General features: G+C 39.4%; 1 pseudogene; it reads right to left on the bottom strand.

Moving 5' to 3' along the window:
* Positions 1–369: 369 nt before the first annotated feature.
* LOC103203976 overlaps positions 370–10,376 on the bottom strand; it is a 43,226-nt pseudogene continuing 33,219 nt past the window's right edge.

Raw genomic sequence — 10,376 nt, 5'->3', positions numbered from 1 at the left:
GTATTCCTTCCTCCCATACCTCCTCAAAATTTATTTCTTAAAAGAACTATAGCTCAATATCTGATCATTGGATCTACAGTGATAATGTTATGTCTAAAATGTCTTAACTAAAACAATGCAAGTGTCACAACAAAGATCACATAGAAACAAAACATGGTACTTTCACTGCTATCTTCTGGAAGAATGGATACATCTTCAAAGCATGAGAGTTCAAAGAAGGACCATTCACATAGGTGGATTAACAATGGCAAATCTATTCAATCAGAGGTCCATATGTAAAGATATTCAGTGATTGAGTGGCCTATATACACCTTACAAATTTTCCTCCAAATATCAAATGTAAGAAAAAACTCATTTTAAAACAGTCTCTTAGGTGTTTTCAACAGTTTCTGAATTACCTGTAGGAAGCTCTGACTTGGTTGTAGAGAGTTTGATATATGTATCCACCATTAAATCCAGATCATGTTTTATATCAAAATTTATGTTAAGTAAAGCCAAATTACTTGAACTTGGTCTGTCAAAGTGTTCTTTAGGTATGCTTTGAGACACTTTCATCCATTTTCATAGCTTTCATTCTCAACTTTCATCACAGGAAGTATACTCAAGACCTTCAGTAATGCATAAATATTGGGAAAGAACTTGATGTCAGGTAGAAGGAGGGCTTCATAAATGGTGGATGGAAGCTCTATATCTTTTCCTCTGTGTTTCCACTTAATTCTCTAACAATGAAGCTCGGTTGACAGTGTGTCAGGACTGGGTAAGTCACTTCTGTAAATGTCAGCATGGTGTTCCTCTGACATATTGAATTTCAGCTGTCTCATGACAGAGGGTACCAGAGATAAGCATTTAAGAGCCTTGAGGTGCTGTTCTGAGAATATATCTTTAAGTTCCTGAATAACGTGCTCCACTGTTGGGACACTTAGGGTTTCTTTATAGTAACTCTCAGAGGTTAGCTGAGAATCCAGGTTACCTTGCTGAGCTCTGCGGAATTTCCTAGGGAGTTTCATTTGAATGTCAAGTTTGGTTGCCAAATTTGTGGCCTCCTCAAACCAAAATTCATGATAAATTTCAATATTTTCCATCATTTCATTTAGTGAATGAAGCACTGCAGTAAAGCTACTGGCTGCAAAGAAGACATCAGAGGTTTGACCCTGGAGATGTTTCCCAAGCCTCTTGTAAGAGATAGAACTTTTTTTTTTTTTTAATTTTTATTTGGGTGAAGATTTACAGAGCAAATTCACTTTCCTTACAGCAGTTCACATACACTTTGTGTCATGACATTGGACACAGTTTACCACAATGCAACAGCTCCCCTTCCACTTCCTCGCCATAGTTACCTCTTCCCATTGTCCATCCCTCCATGCACTCCTGCCCCCTGAGCTGTCTCCCTGTGCATAAGCAGTCCTTCTTTCTCCCATGATTGTTCTCTCCAAGGAGTGTATCTACCTCAGGTAAATGTTCAACTCATATGCCTGTCTTTTGTTTGGCTGGAAACCATAGGCGTGGATTCAATTCCAGACCTGAAGGGCAGTTAGGGACCATAGTCTCAGTGGTTCCACCAGGCTCTATAGGACCAGCAACCTGGTCCCCCCCCCCTTTTTTTTCTCCAAATGATTTTGAGTTTTGTTCCACATTGTTCTCTCTATCAAGGATCTCCCACATAGATCCCCTTCCCAGTGGATGACAGTGGTAGCTGAACACCATCTAGTTCTTCTGGTCTCATAGTCATATAGGCTGCAGATCAGATGATGTACCAGTCACTGGGCCTAATTGTTTCCATGAATTTTGGTTTTCTTCATTCTTCTTTGCTCTGGATGAGGAAAGATCCATTGTTGCATCTAGATGGCAGCTTATAATAGATAGAATATTTTTAAGAACAACAATGGTAATGATGAAATCAAGATCTGTTACTGCACTACAGAGTGCAAATGATTGGCCAGCTATACAGTTATTCCATCTAATATTTGTGTCATCATTTATACCATATAAACATAAAATCAGTGCTTGTAGGAGGTCCACTAAAATCTCAAAAGCATGATGCCTGCCTGTCCACTGAGAATGGCAGATTTCCTTTGGTTCATTACCCCTTTCTTCGTTTTTCTGAAAAAGGACAGAAATTACATTGTCAAGTTCTAAAAGCAGTTGTGGTGATCAACGGAAAAAAGAATAAACTTCCTCAATCATTCCCAATGTAACAGAAACTCCCATAACAGGTACTGATTTTGCCAACCACATATTTAAGGCACAGGAAGAGCAGAGTGTGTAGATGGCTTGAGGATATTTCTCTAAAAGTCTAGAAGCAACAACTTTCATCTTGGAAGAAAATCCACTGGACACAATGTATGCCTGGCCACGAGAATACTCCATGTTTAGTCCTCATTTCTCAGTTATTGTGTGAAATTTCACAGCCAAGATTTCTGCATCAGCTTCATAAGGTAGGAAGCCCACAGATTCCTCTCTCAGGTTATGAGACTCATCGACAAACCCCACCAATACAGGCAGGTCCTCTTCCACTGCTATGTCCACCACATTATCAGTGATAATGGAAAAGAAGTGTGAGTCTCTCCCTTCCCTGAGAGTTTCTTCCCGAATGCAGCTCTCACAGATCTCCAGCATCTGTTTCTGCTGTGTTTTTGAACAGAACAGTGTATTAACTGCTGTTATCTCAAAGCGCTTTCTCAGAATCTCTTCACCAGAACTGATCCGGCACTCCAGCAAAGCTTGAAAGTTATCAGGAGTAAAGAGACCTTCTGGGATTTCATCAGCCTCATGTCCATCCAGAGGTATGTTTTGCTTACCCATAAGAATCAAAATTTCAAATAGAGACTAGGATTCTTTGTTTTCCTTCTCTTCAAGGGTTAAAGGTAAAATGTCTTCATCCTGTTCTTCATCTGCTTCTTCTGCATTGAGGTTCTGCACATTGCTGTTGTTTGTTTATGTTTTTGTTCCTGTTCAGAAGTTTTGTCAATTTATTTCTGTTTCAGTGTCCTGATTTCATCTTCACTCAATTCTTTTATTCGTTTTCTGTGTCTACTATGTGGATTGTTCAGATGACTGGTAAGATCAAATATTGTTGGAATAGCATTATCTCGAAGAACTGTCCTATAAGGACCAGTTCTACAGATCATAGAGGTCTCAAAGTGTTTGACACATATTCGATAATGTTTATTAAGCTAATCAGGTGTTTTATCTTCTAAGTCGTCTCTCCTACAATTCTCCACCCACTTCTGGCGTCTGGCAGGATCCCGCAGGAACCTGAAGAAAGCTAGGTCGGACTGCACGCTCTTTCGAGCGCAGTTGGGGGCAGTGCAGAAGTACGGCTTTGTAGCCCCTCTGCTTGCCTGCCCAGATCTCCCCTCCCTGCTTCCTCAGGGCAGCCCGCCCAGCCCCTTGGACTTCTTGAATGGATATATTGTCATCTTTCACCACACTAGGGAAATTCTCTTCCAACAAGTCTTTGACAATTTTCTGTGTAGTTTTATTTGTCTCTCCTTGTTCTGGAATTCGGATTGCACGTAGGTTTTTCATTTTGATGTATCCCACATGAACCTTAGGCTTTTTCATTTTGTTTTGATCTTTTTTTCTGATTGACCCCTTTCCAAAGAAGTATTGAGGTATTTTCTTTAATCTCACTAATTCTGTCTTCCTTTTTCTACTCCTTTGCCCATTCAATGTGTTATCTATTTCTGAAAATTTAGTATTTTGCATTCTGGAAATTCAAAATTTAGTATTTTGAAATTCTGGATTTCTATCTGTAGATTTTGTATCATTTCTAATTTTTCATTTATTTTGCCATTTTGTTATTACATTGTCTTTGATATTGTTATGGGGTTTTCTCTGTGTTTTCCTCTATTTTGTCAGTGTTTTCCTTGATCTGTCTCTCAATCTGTTGAATGTACCTAAATATAATTCTTTTGAATTCCTTATGAGGGAGTTCCAATGCTGCTTCTTCCTCATGGATATGTTTTGAGTTTGTATCCTGGTCCTTTGTTTCTCCTGCTTTATCATGCTTCTTTGTGTGGACTGTGATGCTCTGTTGTCTCTGAGGCATTGTGACGTTTTTGTGTTTATATTTAATTGGTGATTGTATGTTGGAGTGACTTGCCCATGATTTTTGTTTTCTTTGGATTTTATCTAAGTAAGTAGGGTACTGTGCTCCTCTATTTGCTAGTTTGCAGCACTTATACACTTACCACCTGTCTCCTTTCCCATTGTAAGCCTCCATATGTCTCTGCTATCCTTGGCAAATGGAGCCTATTCTTAGGTCCCTGGAATCCCAATGAGAATGCTCTCACTTTAAAATCCAAAATGGCCACCTCTTATAAACATTCAAATTGGCTGTGTCCTCAGTCACTTTAAATATCCAAAATGGCCACTGCTTGTAAACAATCAAAATGGTTGCAGCCTTCAGATAGCCGAACGTCCACAGCTCACTTTGTCTCTTTCCTTGCTGTTTCCCTTCCTAGTCGTAGGCCACCACCGCAGAAGTCCCTGCAGCCCTTGGTGACCAGGGCTGATCTTTAGGTCAATTCTCAGATCCCAACACCACTTGGAAATATTCAGGCTGTTGCTCCCATGAGAGTAGCTGACAGTCCGCTGCTCCTACCATCTCTGACTCACTGTTTTCACTCAGGTTTTTCTATTAGTTGGTGTTGAACCCACTTCTGTATACTTCCTTTCAAAGCTCAGGGCTCCAAAATTATCTTCTGTATCTCTGTCAGTTAGTTTCTCTTTTCTTTGTTGAAGAGGGTCTGTGTAGCTTGTCTACCTATTCTGCCATTTTAAAGGAAGTCTCTTATTCTGAGTCTCTTGGCTTTTCTAAGTATAAGATCATGTAATCTTCAAGTAGAGATAGTTTACTTCCATTACGCCCATTTGAATGCCTTTTATTTCTTTTTCTTGCCTTACTGCCCTGGCTGGGACTTCCAATACAATGTTAAATAGATGTGATGATAGACGGCATCCTTGCCCAGTTCCTGTTCACAAGGGAAATGCTTTGAGTTTTTCTCCATTAACAATAATGTTGGCTGTTGAATTTGCATATATGCCCCTTATTATGTTGAGGAATTTCCCTTCTATCTCTATTTTGCTAAGGGTTCTGAACAGGAAAGGGTGTTGGATTTTATCGAATGCCTTTTCTGTGCCAACTGATATAATCCTATGGTTCTTTTATTTTGCTTATATGGTGGATTACATTTGATTGCTTTTCTGATGTTGAACCATCCTTGCATACCTGGTATGAATCCCACTTGGTTATGATGTATTATTATTTTTTTTATATGTTGTTGGATTCTGTTGGCTAGGATTTTGTTAAATATTTTTGCATCTATATTCATGAGGGATATTGGTCTGTAGTTTTTCTTTTTAGTGTTGTCTTTCCCTGTTTTTGGTATTAGTGTATGGTTGCTTCATACAATCAGTTTGGGAGTATTCTGTCTTTTTCTATGTTCCAGAATAGCTTGGATAGTATGGGTGTCAACTCCTCCCTGAATGTTTCATAAAATTCTCCAGTGAAGCCATCAGTGCCAGGACATTTTCTTGTGGGAAGTTTTATTTTATGATCTGCTCAATTTCTTCCTTTGTTATGGGTCTGTTCAAGCATTCTGTCTCTGACTGGGGTAGTTTAGGTAGGTCTTGTGTTTCTAGAAATTTGTCTATCTCTTCTAGGTCCTCGAATCTGTTAGAGTACAGTTCTTTCACAAAATTCTGTCAATATCTTTTATACTTCAGTTGGTTCTGTTGTGATGTCACTTTTTTTGTTTATTATTCATGTTATTTGCATCTTCTCTTTCTTTTCCTTTGCTAGATTTGCCAGTGGTTTGTCAATTTTGTTAATATTTTTGAAGAACCAACTTCTTGTTTTGTTGATTTTCTCTATTTCTTTTGTTTGTTTGCTTGTTTTCTGTTTTATTTCTGCGCTGATCTATTTTATTTCCTTACTTCTGGATACTATAGGTTTCTTTTATTGCTTTTTTCTAATTGTTGGAGTTGAGTGAGAGTGTTGATTTTGATTCTTTCCTCCTTTTTGATGTGTGCATTTATTGCTATAAATAGACCACTGAGTACTGCTTTTGCTGTATTTCATAGGTTTTGGAAAGATATAGCTTCATTCTTATTTATTTCTAGGAATTTTTTTTTTTTTTTTTTAATTTCACACTTTATTTCTTCTGTTACTGCGGTGTAGTAAATTACTTAGTGTGGCTTTTCTACCCATAAGTCTTTGTAAACTCCAAGGTGGGATTTTCTATAAGCAACTGAGGAGCTCCTGATTGCTGAAGTTGTCCACCTGGAGTATTTCTGCTGGGCGTGGCACAAAACAATGTTCTGGGAAGTGCGCACTCTCTCTCAGGTGCTTAGAGTTCTGATGCTATGATTGGCTAGTTTGGCCACTCTGCCAGGCTCAAAAGGAGGTCTCCTCGAGGCAGAACTCTCTCTCTGATTGCTGGTTGAGGAATATGTGCTGCTGAAAGAGACACGGGCTCCTGAGACACGCATTGCTGGGAAAGAGGTGCAAGAGACATGCATCGCTGTGTGAGACACTGAGGGACCAGCACTGCTGGGAAAAAGACTGTGAGAGACTGCTGGCTGAGGGATGGTGGGCTGGGAGAGAGACTGAGCATTTTTCCTGAACTTGAATTGTAGCCTGTGGTGCTTTCCTAATAAACCCCATAATTTGTGAGCTCTGTGTGGCCACTGCAGTGAATTATCAAATCCAGGAGAGGGATGGTGGGTGCTTTGGGAGGAACGGTTGGTGAAAGGGCTGGAGGGAGGCAGCATGTCTGGCCTTGTAGGAATAGGCCTTGTGCTATTGATGGTGATTCTGCCTTCCTCTTGTGGGATTAGAGGAGGTCAGAACATGTGGCCTCCTTGCCATTTTTGCAGTTATCCAGTAGTTTCTGAACAGTATATCACTCACTTTCAACATATTTGATGTTTTTTTCTTTATCTTCCTATTATTAATTTCTAATTTCATAGCATTATGGTCCCAGAAGATGCTTTGTAGTATTGCAATGTTTTCAATTTTTTTGAGGCTTGTTTTATGTCCTACCATTCGATCTATTCTGGAGAATGATCCATGTGCACTGGAGAAAATGTGTATTATTCTTTTGTTGGGTGAAGTGCTCTGTATATGTCTCTGAGGTCAAGTTGGTTAATTGTGTTGTTGAGTTCTTCTGTATCTTTGCTGAGTTTTTTCTAGTTGTTCTGTCCCTCCTTGAAAGTGATGTGTTGAAGTCTCCTACTACTATTATACATCTGTCTATTTTTCCTTTCAATTCAGTTAATATTTGCTTTTCTTATTTTGGAGCACTTTCATTGGGTACATATATATTAGTTATGGTGATGTTTTCTTGGTCAACTGATCCTTTCAGCATTATATAATGTCCTTTTTTTGTTTTTGTTCCAGACCCAAAGTGTATCCCAGGGCCACAGTAATGGGGGACTCACCAGACTCCATCCGGCCAGTAATTCTGGTCATTATTGTGTTTTTGGATTTTGTTCCATGTTTTCCCTCCCACTCTATCCAGGATCTCCAATTTTGATCCTTTCCTGAGTGGTTAGCATTAGTAGCCAGGCACTACTTCTTCTGGTCTCAAGGTCCATCATGTCTTAAGACTGATTGCTTCCAGATGCCCCTGGTCTTTTTTCAGTCTTCTTCACTTCAGATGATAGGAGACCATTAGCTGCATCTTAGATGGCTGCTCAAAAGCTTTTAAGACCCCAGTAGCTACTCACCAAAGTAGGTTGTGGAACAATATTTTTATGTATTTTGTTGTGTCAATTGAGTCTGGTGTCCCCCTGTACTATGGTTCTGAGTCAGTAAATCCGTTGGATCTCTCTCCCACAGTGTCTGGCTGTCTGTGAGGGATTACTCTATGTCTGTCTTCTGTTGTTTCTGTAAAAATTGTGGGTATTTTGTATCACTGGTATATGTGCAAGATTAGCCTCAGGTGAATCCTTGGTCCAGAGTATAATCCTGTTCACTCTTCTTTGTCCCTTGTGCTGTTTTTCACCTTGAAGTTTATTTTATCAGAAATTAATATTGTCACTCCTGCCTTTTTTGGTTACCATTGTTGTTGTTGTTGTTAGGTGCCATCAAGTCATGTCCAAATCATAGTGAACCTATGCACAGCAGAACAAAACACTGCCTAGTCCCGTGCCAGCTCCATGATCTTTGCTATACTTGAGCCCATTGTCACAGCCAAGATGTCAGTCCATCTCATTGAGGGCCTTCCCCTCTTTGGTCCACCCTCCACCTTGCCAAGCATGACATCCTTCTCCAGGGAATGATGTCTTCTGACAACATGACCAGAGTCAAACCAAACCAAACCAAACTCACTGCCATTGAGTCAGACCCAACTCATAACAACCCCTCCTTGGGTTTCTGAGGTAGTATCACTATGGAAATAGATTGCCCCATCTTCCTTCTGAGGAGTGGCTGGTTTGAACCACCAGCCTTCTGGTTAGCAGTCAAATACCTTAGGCACTATGCCACTAGAGCTCCCTATGACCAAAGTAGCTGAGACGAAGCCTGGCCATTCTCACTTCCAAGAAGCATTCTGGCTGCACTTCCTCCAGGACAGATCTGTTAGTTCTTTTAGCAGTCCACAGTACTTTCAGCATTCCTCACCAGTACCATAAAAGCATCAGCTTTTCTTCGGTCTTCCTTATTCATTGTCCAGCTTTCACATGCATATGAGGTGATTGAAAATATCATGGCTTGTGTCAGGTGCACCTTAGTTCTCAAAGAGACATCCTTGCTCCTCAGCACTTAAAAGAGGTCTCTTGCAGCCAACTTGCCCAGTGCTATTCATCATCTAATGTCCTGACTGCTGCTTCCATTGGTGTCGATTACAGAACCAAACAATGTGAAGTCTTTGAGAACCTCAATCTTATCTCCACTTATTGTGATGCTGCTTATAGGTCTAATTGTGAGGATTTTCATTTTCTTTATATTGAGATGTAATCCATACTGCAGACTGTATTCTTCAATCTTCATCAATAAGTGCCTCAAGTCATCCTCACTTTCAGCAAGCAAAGTTGGGTTGCCAGAATATTGCAGGTAGTTAGTGATTCTTCCTCCAAACTTGATGCCATGTTCTTCTTCATATAATCCAGTTTCTCAGATTATTTGCTCAGCATACAGATTGAATAAGTATCATGAAAGATACAACCCTGACACACTCCCTTCTTGATTTTAAACCATACAGTGTCCCCTTGTCTGTTAGAACAATAGCCTCCTGGTCAATGTACAGGTTCCTCATGAGCACAATCAAGTGTTCTGGAATTCCCATTCTTCTCAATGTCATCCACAATTTGTTACCATTAGTTTAGTATAATTTTTTCCACCCCTTAATTTTTCAATTTGTTTTTGTTTGTGCCTCATGTGGTGCTCTTGTTGGCAGCATATTGATGGGTCTTCTTTTTTTTATCCAATTACCCACTCTCTTTCTCTTGACTGATGCATTTAATCCATTCACATTGAGTGTAATCAGTGATAGGTATGAATTTATTACTGTCATTTTATTGTGTTTTTTTTATTTTGTTGTTGTTGTGTTGTTGATGTTTTCCTAGTTTCAAATATTCTTCTATGCTGAGCTCATTTTGTTATCAAGTGTTTCTTCTCTTTTCATTATTGTTCATTTGTGCTTACCAAGCCCATATGTTTTCCTTCTTTCTGGGTTTGCTGAGGGGGATAGTTAATTTTTTTGTGTGTGGTTTCCCTGAAGTAAATTCTTATGTCCTTAGGTTTGGAACAGTCTGTTCTATAAAAATCATTGTCCCATCTTCCTCTCCATATGGAAGTTTTATAATTAGAGCTCTTATTCCACTTGCTTTGTTGCTGGTGTTTTTTTGCAGAGTGACTCCCTTATTTCTTTCTGTACTTTGTTGTATGGGATTATTTTAAACATCTATTTCTGGTTTTGTTTCTAAGTAGTGGTGTCAAGTATCCTGATTTTAATTTGTGGTTCTCTAGTGGAAGGATTCCCTTTAGCATTTCTTGTAGGGTTGGTCTGGTTTTCACAAATTCCCTTAGTTTCTGTTTACCTGAGAATGTCTTGATTTCACCCTCATATTTAAGGAACAATTTGGCTGGATATAGAATTCTTGGTTGGAAGTTCTTTTCCTTCAGTGTTTTATATATGTTATCTCATTGCCTTCTTGCCTGCATGGTTTCTGCTGAGTAATCCGAACTTAGTTTTATTTGTTGTCAGTTGTAGGTGACATTTTGTTTTTTCTGAGCTGCTCCCAAGATTCTTTCTTTGTCTTTGGTTTTGGAGAGCTTGATTATGATATGTCTTGGTGACTTTCTCTTGGAGTCTATCCTGTGTGGGGTTCATTGGGCTTCTTGGATAGATATCTTTTCTTCCTTCATG

The sequence above is a fragment of the Orycteropus afer genome, unplaced genomic scaffold (assembly GCF_000298275.1).
Source record: "Orycteropus afer afer isolate SDZICR_OR568_19922 unplaced genomic scaffold, OryAfe1.0 scaffold00236, whole genome shotgun sequence".
NCBI lineage: Eukaryota > Metazoa > Chordata > Mammalia > Tubulidentata > Orycteropodidae > Orycteropus > Orycteropus afer.
This window is presented reverse-complemented; position numbering and strand designations above follow the sequence as displayed.